At 48.8% G+C, this 16626-nt stretch overlaps 1 pseudogene; it reads left to right on the forward strand.

Annotated features, from left to right (window-relative positions):
• LOC119966944 overlaps positions 1 to 16626 on the forward strand; it is a 46387-nt pseudogene that overhangs the window by 15232 nt on the left and 14529 nt on the right.

The raw sequence follows: 16626 nt of genomic DNA on the forward strand, positions 1-16626 counted from the left end.
GACCAGTCCCCTTGCAGTTAAAGTTCTTTATTTCTGGAACCATTCTGGTCAATCTCCACACTTATTCAAGGGCCCTCACCTGCTTCCGAAAGGGTGCTGACCAGATCAGAAGGCAGTTGGAGCAAAACCAGAATTTTCTAAAGGTACAACAGAACTTCGCTACTCTTCAACTCAAATTCCTGGATGTGCGCAGCTCCAATGACACTCAGGAAACTCGACACTATCCAGGACAAAGCAGCCCCGCTTGATTGCTCCCCTTCCACAAACATTCACTCCCTCCACCACCGACACACAGTAGCAGCCGTGTGTCCCATCTACAAGATGCACTGCAGCAACTCACCAAGGCTCCTTAGACAACACCTTCCAAACCTGTCATGATATGCAAACATGCACTTAATGATATACAGACAAGCAGCTAATGGACACAGAGAACAGGACATGACCAATGAGCAGGCAGGACACTCAGGGGTGGGATCTGACTATAAAATGCACGAGGCATTCACACTCCGCCTCTTTCCACTGATGAACATCTACAGAGTGAGTCAGGGTGTATGTACAGTATCACACCTCCAGCACGTGGCTAAGAGCTAGTCTGGTTCAGTCAGACAGAGTAACCACACTTAGGTTAACAGAGATTCGAACTCATAGAGAACTGTGCTCACTGCTATTAGTTCAATAAATCAGATTGAACTAACTTCAAGGCCTGGAGTATCTTTCTGATCTAAGCTGCATCCAGCTGCAGCCTGTGTTATCCCAGAGTATATAACACAACAAAACCCACGACCATTACCATCTAGAAGGACAAGAGCAGCAGATACCTGGGAACCCCACCACCTGGAGGTTCCCCTCCAAGTCACTCACCGCCCTGACTTGGAAATATATCACCGTTCCTTCACTGTCGCTGGGGCAACATCCTGGAACTCCCTCCCTAACAGCACAGTGGGTGTACCTACACCTCAAGGACTGCGGCGGTTCAAGAAGGCAGCTCACCACCTCCTTCTGAAGGGCAACCAGGGATGTGCAATAAATGCTGGCTTAACCAGCGACGAAAGAATGAAACAGCAGGAGGGAGGACTTCAGATTCTTGGCATATTTGAACCGACTCTAGAATAGACGAGGCCTGAGCATTCTGGGTGGGTTGTACCTAAATAGAGCCGAGACTGAGTTCAGTGCGGAGCGTTTTCCTTGTGCCATTGGAGAGGGTTTACACTAACTGGGAAGGGGGTGCAGGAACCAACGGAGTCTCCGGGAGGAATACCAAGGTACACTGGGAGAGACAGAGAGCACTAGAATATGGAGTAGGTGGGAGAAAGTATTAAATTGGCGAAGGAGGGCTGCAAGGGAGCAGACCTGAAGCAAAGTGGGCTGGACAGAAGCCTAAAGTTCTGAAAGGGCAGCCAGACATGGGTGGCTTCATAATGTGGACCGGAAGGGCAAAGGTATCCGTTTGGAGCATGTACGGCCGAAGATCTGAAAGTGTGAGGCTTGGAAGGTGAAGCTTGAGTGTATGTGGAGATCCAGGGGAAAGGGATGTCGGAAGGTGAGATTAAAACCTGGTGGTGGATTCCTGTTGAAACCGTCCGCATGGGGGCGACGGGTTGAAGGGAATTCCAAGGAGAGTTCTTCCGATGTGGAGTTTAGAAACCCTCGTGAGAAAGGCAGAGTTTTAGGGAGACTGATCAGCTCACGGTGTGGCATGCCTCTGGGAAACAAATCCATGGAATCTGCTTTAGTCGCATCTGTCATATACTTTACAGTGTGGCGTGCCTGCCCACAGGTGGCATGTTGGCTCACGTGTACTGCATATTTGAGTAGAAGATAGATTTGAGGTGTGATTCAGCGGCTGCATTGTGCCTGGCGCAGATCTGGGGGTGCAGGTGATTAACAGGAAAGGCCAAAATTGATTTTGTGCAAACCATTTTGCGATTCACCTGGCACGCTCCTGGTGGAGAGTTCCAGATCTTGCCCAAAAATGCGAGAATATCATTCACCCTCATTTGCATTCACGTCAACCTCAATAACGAGATTGAAATTGAATGCAGCAGCCTCCCGGGAATAACCCACCGCCCCAGCGAGAAGTCACATGGGCGGTGTTTAGTATACCTTCTCAAAAACGTGAAGCGGGCACAATGGCCGCTGAAGGGAAGCGAGGAGGTGAGTAGCCATTTCCATTATCTAGCCTGCAGCTGAAGGGCACTGGGGCTGCTGCCCCCGTGCTCGAGGTGAGGGGGAGGAAGACCCCTCGGGCGTTTGGGCTTGGTCAGGGGGCAGAGGTTTCCTCGGTCGGAGTTTGCCCCCGGCTGGGGAGGGTGAGGGGCTTTGCATCTGTGAGGCCTTCAAGCCATCTGTAAATGTTGTGGAGACCCAATACAGGGGCAACCATAGCTGCAGCCCGTCTGCCCCCCTAAACCCTCCCAGGACAGACCCTGCTGCAGCTTCTATCCTCAAATTCAATTCCCTTTGACTGTGAGCAGCCTCTAGCTTCACAGCTGAAGGCTATTTCAAATGAGGAAGTAGCCTTGTTGATTGTGAGAGCGCTTCACTCTCCTCAACTCTCAAGTGCCTCCTTAAGGACACAGGAGCAGTGTCTCAGAGGATGAGTAACACGCTGCATGTCCAGAAAACTTTGATGCCTGAACTCCAGCATCGTCAGCACCACAGAGGAAGCTGCCAACAATCAAATACTGAAGATCCGGACTTCCCACTGAGGTTCCCCTCGCTATCAAAGGGTAATTGTGTGGATGAGCGGAAGGCAGCTGAGCACGGCCTCCCGAATGTTCCCAGCAGAGGCCTGAGCTTCTAGGGGTTCCTGATGTGGCCAAGGGCGAGTGTGCAGAGTGAGGTTTTCCTGCACAACTGGCTCGCTGGATGGCGCTCAGAGAGAAGGCGAGATTGTCATGGTAACTGTGGGGGAGGCTTGGGGGGGGGGGGGGGATTTGAGGGCCCCGGGACAGAAGCCCTGGGTGATTGTCAGTCTCTCTCTTCCCCCAATTCTTTACAGATAAAACATGGGCAGCACGGTAGCATAGTGGTTAGCATCAATGCTTCACAGCTCCAGGGTCCCAGGTTCGATTCCCGGCTGGGTCACTGTCTGTGCGGAGTCTGCACGTCCTCCCTGTGTGTGCGTGGGTTTCCCTCCGGGTGCTCCGGTTTCCTCCCACAGTCCAAAGATTTGCGGGGTAGGTGGATTGGCCATGCTAAATTGCCCGTAGTGTCCTAAAAAGTAAGGTTAAGGGGGAGTTGTTAGGTTACGGGTATAGGGTGGATACGTGAGCTTGAGTAGGGTGATCATTGCTCGGCACAACATCGAGGGCCGAAGGGCCTGTTCTGTGCTGTACTGTTCTAAATTCTAAATTCTAAAACTATGTTTGCTGGTGTGGATCCCGCAGAGGCTGCCCCCTTACTGTGCTGGCGGCGGCCGATGCGGGCAGACGGCAGCAAGGCCAGCACAGATTGGAGGCGGATTGTACCCCATGTACAGGGCACCGCTGCACACCCAGAAAACCCGGCCGTCCATCAGGCTGAGGAGGGATCCAGATGGGGAGGCCAGTGATGGCCCAATGTGTACATGGCATCGTTGGCCATTCAAGGGGCTGTTTAGCTCAGGGCTAAATCGCTGGCTTTGAAAGCAGACCAAGCAGGCCAGCAGCACGGTTCAATTCCCGTAACAGCCTCCCCGAACAGGCGCCAGAATGTGGCGACTAGGGGCTTTTCACAGTAACTTCATTGAAGCCTACTCGTGACTATAAGTGATTTTCATTTCATTTCATGAGCTGACGGACACCATGTGCCAAAGGTGACTCCGTCTGAGCAGAGAGACAGTGTGGCACCTGTGCCATGTCCTTGTGGATGTGGCACTATGTGGCGGAGGAGGAGGTAGTTGTGGAGGTCACGCTGCCCTCAACATTTATGGCACCGGGTCATTCCGGACATCGAGCCAGGACCTGTGTGGCATATCACAATCTACAGCCGTCTGCACCGTCCCAGCTAATGACAACGGGAGCGCGTCCCATCTCTGAAAATCGTCTTTCATTTGGTCTACTAGGCGGGCCAGATTTAATTTATGCACCGGTCCCATCCCTGCACCACTTGAATGCCTAGGTACCTAAAGCTTCCCCCTACTAATCTAAACGGCAGCTCCCCCAATCGCCTCACCTGTCCCCTCGCCTGGACCGCAAACAGCTCACTTTTCCCCATTTTTAGCTTATACCCCGAAAACCGACCAAATTCCCCCAGAATCCTCATGATTTCTTCCATCCCCTCTATCGGGTCCGATACATACAGAAGCAGGTCGTCTGCATAGAGCGAGACTCTGTGCTCCAACCCCCCCCCCCCCCCCCCCCCCCTCCCCCCTTCCCGGACCAGCCCCTTGAGGCTCTCAGAGCAATTGCCAACGGCTCTATAGCTAGCATGAACAGTGGGGAGAGGGGACATCCCTGTCTCGTCCCCCGGTGCAGCCTAAAATGGCCCAATCTTGTCCTCTGGACCTGTACGCTTGCTGCAGGAGCCTGATACAGCAGCCTGACCCAGATCCGCTCAAATCCGAACCGTCCCAGTATCTCCCACAGATAATCCCATTCTACCCGATCAAAAGCCTTTTCTACATCCATTGCGACCACTACCTCCACCTCCCCACCTTCCGGGGGCATCATGATCACATTTACCAACCTTCTTACATTGGTCACCAACTGCCTGCCCTTAACAAACCCCGTCTGGTCCATCACAATAACGTCCGGTTCACAATCCTCAATCCTGGGAGACAAAAGTTTGGCCAGCAGTTTGGCATCCACATTCAACAGGGATATCGGCCTGTAGGATCCACACAGCTCCGGGTTCTTGTCCCCCTTCAGAATCAGCAAAATCGTGGCCTGTGACATAGTCGGGGGGCAGCACCCCTCTTTCCCTTGCTTCATTGAACATCCTCATCAACACCGGCCCCAATATCCCAGAGAACTTTTTATAAAACTCGTCTGGGTACCCTTCCGGCCCCGGGGCTTTACCCACCTGCATGGCCTTTGTCCTGTGAGAGTGCCTTTAAGAATTGGATGTTGAACAAATGTACCTTTAAGAAATGTAGCTGATCATATTACTGAAGTGATGTCACGGGGGGGGGGGGGGGGAGCTGAGCTCACTTCTGCTTTTTGGGAGTTTTAGTTTCAGTTTGAAGAAAGCTTGGGTGTGGCTGTGAGCTGCATTGCTGGTGATCTCTGCCATGAAGGACTATCTCTTAATCCTTTGGTGAAATCCGAATTGTAAAAAGGTCTCAGTGTTGAATATAAATCTAATTTCTGTTTGAAGGATTTGTTAAGTCTTTTCGATGTGTAAAGGAACAGTTTGCAAGATTGGGTAGTGTTATATTATTTTCGAGGTTATCTTTGAAGTAAGGGGTGTTAAGAGATCCAATGTTTATTTAAAAGGTTAATTTGAGGTCATGGAATAAACATTGTTTTGTTTTAAAAACCACGTGTCCATAATTGTAATACTACACCTGGGGAACAAGCCGTGTGCTTCAAAAGCAACAATCCATTAAAGGTGGGGGTTGGTTGAACTCCATGATACATTTTGGGGTTCTGAAAACACCTCACCCATAACACCTTCAAGCCCTCCACTATCTCTTCCAACCCGATGGGGGCCACCAGCCCTTCTACCAGCTCCCCGTCCACCTTTGGGAAATTCAGCCCCACCAAGAAGTGCCTCATCCCCTCCCACCCCATAGGGGGTTCCGACTTATACAGCTGTAGAAATCCCTAAATGCCTTATTCACCCCTATTGAATCACCAACCAGGTTCCCATCTCCATCATTTACTTTGCCTATCTCCCTGGTTGCCTCCCTCTTTCTAAGCTGCTGTGCAAGCATTCTGCTGGCCTTCTCTCCATACTCATAGATCACCCCCCTTGCCTTTCTCAGCTGCTCCACCGCCCTCCCTGTGGTTAACAAGCCAAACTCTGCCTGTAGCCTCCGCCGTTCCCTTCAAAGCCCTGCCTCAGGGGTCTCCGCTTACCTCCTATCAATCTGTAGAATCTCCTTTACCAGTCGGTCCGTCTCTGCCCTGTCCACCTTCTCCCTATGGGCCCGGATCGAGATCAGCTGCCCCCTGACCACCGCCTTCAGTGCTTCCCAGACCACCGCTGCTGAAATTTCCCCCGTGTCGTTGACCTGCAGGTAGCTCTGAATACATTCCCTCAGCCGCTCGCACACCCCTTCGTCAGCCAAAAGTCCCACATCTAACCTCCAGTGCGGGCGCTGGTTACTGTCTTTACTAACCTGCAGGTCAACCCAGTGCGGAGCATGGTCTGAGATTGTAATCATCGAGTACCCCGTGTCCACCACCCCAGCCAGTAAGGCCCTGCTAAAAATAAAGAAATCGATCCTGGAGTACACTTTATGCACTTGTGAGTAGAAGGAGAGCTCCCATTCCCACGCCACCTGGATGCCCAGATACCAAAGCTCCCATCCACCACCTTGAATGGCATCTCCCCCCAATCTCCTCTCCTGTCCCCTTGCTTGAATCGGAAAGACCTCGCTTTTACCCATATTCGAAAAGCAGTCGAATTCCTCTAAAATCCCCATAATCCCGCCAATCCCCCCCCCCCCTCAGTGGATCGGAAATGTACAAAAGCAGGTCATCCGCATAAAGCGAGACCTTGTGCTCCACCGACCCCCCCCCCCCCCCCCACCTCCATTCTACCCCCTGCCAGTCCTTCAACGCTCTCAACGCCATCGCCAGTATCTCTATAGCCAGGGCAAATAGCAGTGGGGAGAATGGACATCCCTGCCTCATCCCCCGGTGCAGCCTAAAATAATCTGAGCTCACCCGCTTGGTTCGCACACTCGCCACCGGAGCCTGGAGCCAGGGTCTTGGCCAGCAGCTTGGCATCTACATTTAGCAGGGAGATTGGCCTGTACGACCCACACTGTTCCGGGTCCTTTTCCCACTTCAGGATCAGAGAAATCGAGGCCTGTGACATCATCGGGGTGGGGGGGGGGGGGGGGGGGGGGGACTCCTCGCTCCCTAACCTCATTAAACATCCTTACCAACAGGCGCCCCAGCACACTTGAGAACCTTTTGTAGAACTCCACTGGGTACCTGTCCGGCCCCGGTGCCTTGCCCGACTGCATCGCCTCCAGCCCCTCCACCACTTCAAAAAGGCCCAATTCAGGCTGGGCCCCCAGGCCCTCCACCAGCTCTTACTCCACTCTTGGGGACTCCAATCCCTCTAGAAATCACCTCATCCCCTTCCTCCCGTTTGGGGGCTCCGATTCATATACCCTGTTATAAAAGTCCCTGAACACCCCGTTCACCCCCACCTCGTCCAACACTGTATTCCCTTCCTTGTCCTTCACTTTCCCCATCTCCCTCGCCGCCTCCTGCATCCTACTAGCCTTCTCCCCATAATCATACACCGCCCCTCTTGCCTTCCTCAACTGCCCCACCGCCTTCCCCTGTGGATGGGAATCCAAACTCCATCTGCAGCTTCTGCTGCTCCTTCAACAACCCCGCCTCCGGGGCCTCCGAATACCTCCTGTCCACCTGGAGAATCTCCTCCACTAACCTTTCCATCTCCCCTTCCCCCCCCGCTCCGCCTTCTCCCTGTGTGCCCGTATCGCGATAAACTCCCCTCTCACCACTCCCTTCAACGCCTCCCATACCATTGATGCCGAAACCTCCCCCGCATCGTTTATCTCCGCATTTCCTCCGAATGGCCTCTCTTACCCGCTCACACGCCTCTTCCTCTGCCAACAACCCCACATCTAACCTCCATGGCGGGCGCTGCACCCCCCCCCCCCCCCCCCCCCCCCCCCCAGTGTGGGGCGTGATCAGACACCACAATCGGCGAGTACTCAACGTCCACCACCCCCGTCAGCAATGTCTTATCCAAAATAAAGAATTCAATTCGGGAGTAGCCCCTGTGCCCATGGGAGAATAATGAGTATTCTTTCGCTCTCGGCCTCCCGAACCTCCACGGATCTTCCCCCCCCCCCCCACCCCCTCCCCTCCCCTCCCCCCCATGTATTCCATAAACCCCCTTAGCTCCTTCATTGCTGCCGACACCCTCCATGTCCTCGAACTCGACCGATCCAGCCTTGGATCTATAACCGTATTAAAATCCCCCCCACCCCCATAATCAGCCGATGCAAGTCCAGATTGGGGATTTCCCCAGCATCGCCTCATAAACTCTACATCATCCCAGTTGGGAGCATGAATATTCACCACCGGCATCCCCTCCAGTTTCCCACTCACCATCACATATCTCCCCCCAGAGTCCGCCACTAAACGTCCCACTTCAAATGTCCCCCGCTTGTTGATTGCCAACCACCTTGTTTTGGAATCTAGCCCTACCCACCCTTTCCTCAGCCTAGTCTGATCCACAATCCTCAGGTGTGTCTCCTGTATCATCGCCACGTCCGCCTTTAAGCATTTTAAATGCGTGAACATTCAGGCCTCTCACGTTCCTTGTGATCAGCCTGGTAACCCCCTACCCCCCCACCCACCGATCAACCATAACACCTTCTGAGCCAGCCTTCAGCCCACGTCCTGCACCTCCTCAGACCCGCCCTCGGGTGCTCACCATCATCGACCCTCCCCATATCACCTTTTAGAAACCCCGCCCCTATCAGTAGTCTCAACCTCCCTCCCACCACAAAATAGCAACCCCAACCCCCATTAACACACTAACCACCTGCTCACCCCCCACTGCGCTTCCGTGAACTTGCCCGCCCATGGCGCCTCGCATCGTACCCCCCCCCCCCCCCACCTCCCAGTGCAAACTTTACAATCCCCACCAAACATCCAGAAAAGAGCAACCCACCATCAACCATCAAGAAAAAACAAACAAACCCAGAATAAAACAGCTAACCCAGTGCAAAAGTGACCCAGACAAAAATACAGAACGGGAACATCTTCTCCAGAGTTCAATGTTCTCCTTCTCCTGCCAGTCCATTATCTCTCCCAAACACCATTGCCTCCTCTGGCGTCCCAAACTAGAGTTCCCGACCTCTGTATGTTACCCACAGGCGTGCCAGGTACAGCATACCAAACTTAACCCCCTTCTTAAAGTGGGCCACCTTCACCTGGTTAAAGCTCATTCTCCTTTTGGCCAGCTCCGTACCCAGGTCCTGATAGACGTGCAGCTCACTGCCCTCCCAGGTGCAGCGCCTCGTCTGCCTGGCCCACCTCCAAGTCCATTAATTGTCCAGGAATCGGTGCAGACGCACCACCATCACCCTCGGCGGCTCGTTCCCTGCGGCCTCCTCATCACTGCCCTGTGCGCCCGATCCACTTCCAGGGGCCGAGCAAATGCCCCTTCTCCCAGCAGCTTCTCAAACATCCGAGCCACATGTACACCTGCCTCTGCTCCCTCACTGTCCTCCAGCAGGCCCACGATCCTTAAATTCTGTCCGCTCGGCCGATTCTCCAGGTCCTCCACTTTCCCCTGCAGCCACCTCTGCTAATCATGCATCAGTCCCATCTCTGCAGCTATCGAGGCAAGCTGCTCCTCGTGCTCGCCCACCGCCACCTCCACCTCCTGGATCGCCAGGCCCTGGGCCTCTAACCTCGTCTCTATGCGGTCCATCCCCACCTTTATTGGGTCCACCACCCTGGCCAGGTCCTCCAAGTTCTCCTTCCTCTGCTGAGCAAATGTCTCATGGAGCAAGTCCACTAGCTGCTCCGTTGACCACTAAGCAGGCAGCATCGGCCCCTGACCCTCCGCTGTCTCCCCCTGTGTCCAGGCACCACACCAGCTTCCGCCGATTGTTCCCTCCTTTTTTTCACCACCTGCGGTCCACGGATCCATGCACCGGTGGGGCACTCTCTCCTTCTACCCTTCCTGCGCCTTTCACAATCTCTCAGCCCCACCGTTCGCCGGGGAAAAGGCCCAAAAAGACGACCGCGAGCGGGAGCCACCGACTCACACCATGGCCACCACCGGAAATTGTGTGAATGTGTGTTGAGAGTGTAAGTGCCTGTGTGAGTGTGAATGATTGTTTATGTAAGTGTGCGAGTGTGATTGTGAGTGTGTTTGTGGATATGTGAGCATGAATGAGTGCAGGTGTGTATTTGTGTGTGAGATCATGTGAGGGTGTGTCAGTGTGAGTGTTAATGCATTTGAGTGTGAGAGTGAGTGGGTTTAAATGTGGCTGTGTGTGTGTGCGTGTTTGAGTGTGTATGTTTCTGCATGTGTTTTTGCATGTTTCTGAGTGTGTATGTATAGGTATAAGTGAGAATGTGCTTGTGTGCCCGTGTAAATGTGTCGTGCAAATGTGCGATTGTGTACGTGTGATCATCAGTGTATGTGCATGTGTGAGTATGTGCATGTTTGCGATTTTATGTGAGTGTGTGTGAGTCAGAGTGGGTGTGTGATTGGGAGTGGATGTGTGAGTTTGTGGGTGCATGCGAGTGTTTGTGATTGTGAGCGGGTGTGTGTGAATGCCAGTGTGCGTGTGTTTATGTGATTGTGGGCGAGTGTGTGTGATCATGTGAGTGTGTGTGTGTGATCGTGAGTGTGGGTGTTTGTGAGTGTGTGTGTGTGCATGCGTGCATGTGTCAGTTTGTGTGTGAAAGTATGTATGTGAGTGTGTGCGTATGAGTATGTTTGTGTGGTCATGAGTGTATGTGCATGTGTGAATGTGTCAGTGTGTGTGATTGTATGAGTGTGTGTGAGCACCTGTGTTTATAAATGTGCAGGAGTGTGTGTGCTTGTGTGTGTGTTTGTTGGTGTTTCAGTGTGTGTGGCCACGTGTGCATGTGTGATTGCATTACATGTGAACGTGTGTGTATGATCATGAGAGTATGTGTCTATGCCTGTGTACGTGCGAGTGTAGGTTTGTGATCATATGAGTGTCTGAGTGTGTGTGCATTTGAGTATGATATTGTGTCCCTGCGAGTGTCTGTCAGTGTGACTGTGTGAGTGTGTTTCTGATGGTTAAGGTGTGTGTGTGTGTGTTTGTGAGTGCTTGTGTGTTTGTAAATGTGTGTCTGTGTGTGCTCGTGTGAGTGTCCTTGTGTATGTGTGATCGTGAGAGTATGTGTGCATGCATCTGTGCATGAGTTTCAATGTGTGTGTCGTGTGAATGTGTGTGTGTTTGTGCATATGCATGTGTGTGTGTGATCGTGCACATTAATGTGTGTTTGAATGCAGTAGCACGTGTGTGTTTATGTATGTAAATGTGTGTGTGTGAATAGGGGTGTTTGTGAGTGTGGAAGTATGTAAATGTGTGTGTAAGTATATATGTGTGAATGAAAGTAAGTGTGCCTCTGTGTACATATATGATGGGTTTGTGAGTGTGTATATGTGTAAGTGTGAGCATGTGTGTATTTGCGACTGAGTGTGTATGTGTGTACAAATGTGAGTGTGTAAGTGTGTGAATGTGAGTGTCTGTGAGTATGTGAGTGTTTGTGAATGTCAGTGTGTAAGTATTTGTGTGTGTGTGATGGGTATGTGAGTGAGTGTGTGTCTGTAAGAGTGTGTGTGTATGTAACAGTGCAGTAAGAAGTCTTACAACACCAGGTTAAAGTCCAACAGGTTTGTTTCAAACACGAGCTTTCGGAGCACGGCTCCGAAAGCTCGTGTTTGAAACAAACCTGTTGGACTTTAACCTGGTGTTGTAAGACTTCTTACTGTGCTCACCCCAGTCCAACGCCGGCATCTCCACATCATATGTAACAGTGGTTAGCCCTGCTGCCTCACGGCGCTGATGACCCGGGTTTGATCCTGGCTCTGGGTCACTGTCCGTGTGGAGTTTACACATTCTCCCTTTGTCTGCGTGGGTCTCACCCCCACACCCCAAAGTTGATTGGTGGATTGGGAAAGGTGGATTGGGGAAAAAGAAAAGAGTGCGTGTGTATGTAAGTGTGAGAGTGTGTATATGAGTGAGCCTGCGTGGGTGTGTGATCAGTTTGTGAGAGTGTGCAAGAGTGAGTGTGTACATCCATCAAGTGAGTGTTTGTCTGTAAGAGTGTGTGTATGTGTGCAAGTTGTGTCTGTGTAAATGAAGTGTGAATGTGTGCGTACATGTGAATGTGTGTGTGAATGACAACTGTGCGTGTCTGTGTGAGTGTGAATTAGTGAGTCTGTGAGTGAGTCAAATGTGAAAAGGTGAAATGGATATCAGTAAACCTTTTTACTGTGGTGTTTACAATCTCTCTCCCTGCCTTGACCACACCAGTACTTTCCCTCCCTCACACCCTCGAACTATTTTCAATTATTCTGCCTCAGCTGGACAAGAACAAAGCAGCCTCAGAGTGGAGAGAGTGCAGAGGATGCTGGCATCTGGCAAATGACAATCCATCATTGTTCTGGCAAAACTGACCTCACACTGATCAATAGGCCATTCAGCCCATTGCAACCCCTCCTTGTCCCCTCCACAGCGGCCACCGAAGCCCAGGCTGTACATTTTAAAGAGAATAACAGCACTTATATAAATTATAGAGAACAGCAGCCCCTGTGTATATTATAGAGAACTGCAACTCCCCAACGTATATTATAGAGAACAAGTCACTATGTGTACTACAGATCAGAAGGAAGTCTTACAACACCAGGTTAATGTCCAACAGGTTTGTTTCGAATCAGTAGCTTTCGGAGCACAGCTCCTTCCTCAGGTGAAAATGTGTGTGTAGTACAGATAATATCAGTCACTGTACAGATAGTAACAGTCCCTGAACCATAGAATTTACAGTGCAGAAGGAGGCCATTCAGCCCATCGAGTCTGCACCGGCTCTTGGAAAGAGCACCCTAACCATAAGAACATAAGAACATAAGAACTAGGAGCAGGAGTAGGCCATCTGGCCCCTCGAGCCTGCTCCGCCATTCAATTAGATCATGGCTGATCTTTTGTGAACTCAGTTCCACTTTCCGGCCCGAACACCATAACCCTTAATCCCTTTATTCTTCAAAAAACTATCTATCTTTACCTTAAAAACATGTAATGAAGGAGCCTCAACTGCTTCACTGGGCAAGGAATTCCATAGATTCACAACCCTTTGGGTGAAGAAGTTCCTCCTAAACTCAGTCCTAAATCTACTTCCCCTTATTTTGAGGCTATGTCCCCTAGTTCTGCTGTCACCCGCCAGTGGAAACAACCTGCCCGCATCTATCCTATCTATTCCCTTCATAATTTTAAATGTTTCTATAAGATCCCCCCGCATCCTTCTAAATTCCAACGAGTACAGTCCCAGTCTACTCAACCTCTCCTCATAATCCAGCCCCTTCAGTTCTGGGACTAACCTAGTGAATCTCCTCTGCACACCCTCCAGCGCCAGTACGTCCTTTCTCAAGTACGGAGACCAAAACTGAACACAATACTCCAGGTGTGGCCGCACTAACACCTTATACAATTGCAACATAACCTCCCTAGTCTTAAACTCCATCCCTCTAGCAATGAAGGACAAAATTCCATTTGCCTTCTTAATCACTTGTTGCACTTGTAAACCAACCTTCTGTGACTCATGCACTAGCACACCCAAGTCTCTCTGAACAGCGGCATGTTTTAATATTTTATTGTTTAAATAATAATCCCGTTTGCTGTTATTCCTACCAAAATGGATAACCTCACATTTGTCAACATTGTATTCCATCTGCCATACCCGAGCCCATTCACTTAACCTATCCAAATCCCTCTGCAGACTTCCAGTATCCTCTGCACTTTTCGCTTTACCACTCATCTTAGTGTCATCTGCAAACTTGGACACATTGCCCTTGGTCCCCAACTCCAAATCATCTATGTAAATTGTGAACAATTGTGGGCCCAACACGGATCCCTGAGGGACACCACTAGCTACTGATTGCCAACCAGAGAAACACCCATTTATCCCAACTCTTTGCTTTCTATTAATTAACCAATCCTCTATCCATGCTACTACTTTACCCTTAATGCCATGCATCTTTATCTTATGCAGCAACCTTTTGTGTGGCACCTTGTCAAAGGCTTTCTGGAAATCCAGATACCACATCCATCGGCTCCCCGTTATCTACTGCACTGGTAATGTCCTCAAAAAATTCCACTAAATTAGTTAGGCATGACCTGCCTTTTATGAACCCATGCTGCGTCTGCCCAATGGGACAATTTCTATCCAGATGCCTCGCAATTTCTTCCTTGATGATAGATTCCAGCATCTTCCCTACTACCGAAGTTAAGCTCACTGGCCTATAATTTCCTGCTTTCTGCCTACCTCCTTTTTTAAACAGTGGCATCACGTTTGCTAATTTCCAATCCACCGGGACCACCCCAGAGTCTAGTGAATTTCGGTAAATTATCACTAGTGCATCTGCAATTTCCCTAGCCATCTCTTTTAGTACTCTGGGATGCATTCCATCAGGGCCAGGAGACTTGTCTACCTTTAGCCCCATTAGCTTGCCCATCACTCCCTCCTTAGTGATAACAATCCTCTCAAGGTCCTCACCTGTCATAGCCTCATTTCTATCAGTCGCTGGCATGTTATTTGTGTCTTCCACTGTGAAGACCGACCCAAAAAACCTGTTCAGTTCCTCAGCCATTTCCTCATTTCCCATTAGTAAACTCCCTTCTCATCCTCTAAAGGACCAATATTTACCTTAGCCACTCTTTTTTGTCTTATATATTTGTACCACACCTCCACCCTATCCCCATAACCCAGAAACCCCACCCAACACTAAGGACAATTTTGGACTCTAAGGGCAATTTATCATGGACAATCCACCTAACCTGCACATCTTTGGACTGTGGGAGGGTACCAGAGCACCCGGAGGAAACCCACGTAGACATGGGGAGAACATGCAGACTCTACACAGTGTTAGAATCGACCCTGGGACCCGGCAGCCGTGTAACAATTGAGCTAACCACTAAGCTACTGTGCTACCCTCTAGAGAAAGAGAAATAGAAGTTAGATAGCGAGATAGAGAAGGATAGATAGATAGACAGATGGATACACGGATAGACGGATGGATAGATAGGTAGATAAATAGATAGAGTGAGAGAGATATATAGATAGAGACAGACAGAGAAAGAGACAGAGAGATATTATACATATTATATATATTATCGATAATAAGTCCCTGTGTATATTATAGATAATAACAGTCTGTGTATATTATAGAGAATAACAGCCCTTGTGTATATTATAGATAATAACAGTCTGTGTATATTATAGAGAATAACAGCCCCTGTGTATATTATAGAGAATAACAGTCTCTCTGTAAATTATAGGGAATGACAGTCCCTGTGTATATTATAGAGAATAACAGTCCCTGTGTCAATTATAGAGAATAACAGCCCCTGTGTATATTATAGATAATAACAGTCCCTGTGTGTATTATAGGGAATAACAGTCCTTGTGTATATTACAGAGAATAACAGTCCCTGTGTGTATTATAGGGAATAACAGTCCCTGTGTATATTATAGAGAATAACAGTCCCTGTGTATATTATAGAGAATAACAGTCCCTGTGTATATTATAGATAATAACAGTCCCTGTGTATATTATAGAGAATAACAGTCCCTGTGTATATTATAGAGAATAACAGTCCCTGTGTATATTATAGATAATAACAGTCCCTGTGTATATTATAGACAATAACAGTCCCTGTGTATATTATAGAGAATAACAGTCCCTGTGTATATTATAGATAATAACAGTCCCTGTGTATATTATAGAGAATAACAGTCCCTGTGTATATTACAGAGAATAACAGTCCCTGTGTATATTATAGAGAATAACAGTCCCTGTGTATATTATAAGGAATAGCAGCCCCTGTGTATATAATAGAGAATAACAGCCCCTGTGTATATTATAGAGAATAACAGTCCCTGTGTATATTATAGAGAATAACAGTCCCTGTGTATATTATAGAGAATAACAGCCCCTGTGTATATTATAGAGAATAACAGCCCCTGTGTATATTATAGAGAATAACAGTATCTGTGTATATTATAGAGAATAACAGTCCCTGTGTATATTATAGATAATAACAGTCCCTGTGTATATTATAGAGAATAACAGTCTGTGTATATTATAGAGAATAACAGTCCCTGTGTATATTATAGAGAATAACAGCCCCTGTGTATATTATGGAGAATAACAGTCCCTGTGTATATTATGGAGAATAACAGTCAGTGTGTATATTATAGAGAATAACAGTATCTGTGTATATTATGGAGAATAACAGTCCCTGTGTATATTATAGACAATAACAGCCCCTGTGTATATTATAGAGAATAGCAGTATCTGTGTATATTATAGAGAATAACAGTCCCTGTGTATATTATAGATAATAACAATCCCTGTGTATATTATGGAGAATAACAGTCCCTGTGTATATTATAGAGAATAACAGTCCCTGTGTTTATTATAGAGAATAACAGCCCCTGTGTATATTATAGAGAATAACAGTCCCTGTGTTTATTATAGAGAATAACAGTCCCTGTGTATATTATAGATAATAACAGTCCCTGTGTATATTATAGAGAATAACAGTCCCTGTGTATATTATAGATAATAACAATCCCTGTGTATATTATAGAGAATAACAGTCTCTGTGTATATTATAGACAATAACAGTCCCTGTGTATATTATAGAGAATAACAATCCCTGTGTATATTATAGATAATAACAGTCCCTGTGTATATTATAGGGAATAACAGTCCTTG

This window comes from Scyliorhinus canicula, chromosome 6, assembly GCF_902713615.1.
Source record: "Scyliorhinus canicula chromosome 6, sScyCan1.1, whole genome shotgun sequence".
Taxonomy (NCBI): domain Eukaryota; kingdom Metazoa; phylum Chordata; class Chondrichthyes; order Carcharhiniformes; family Scyliorhinidae; genus Scyliorhinus; species Scyliorhinus canicula.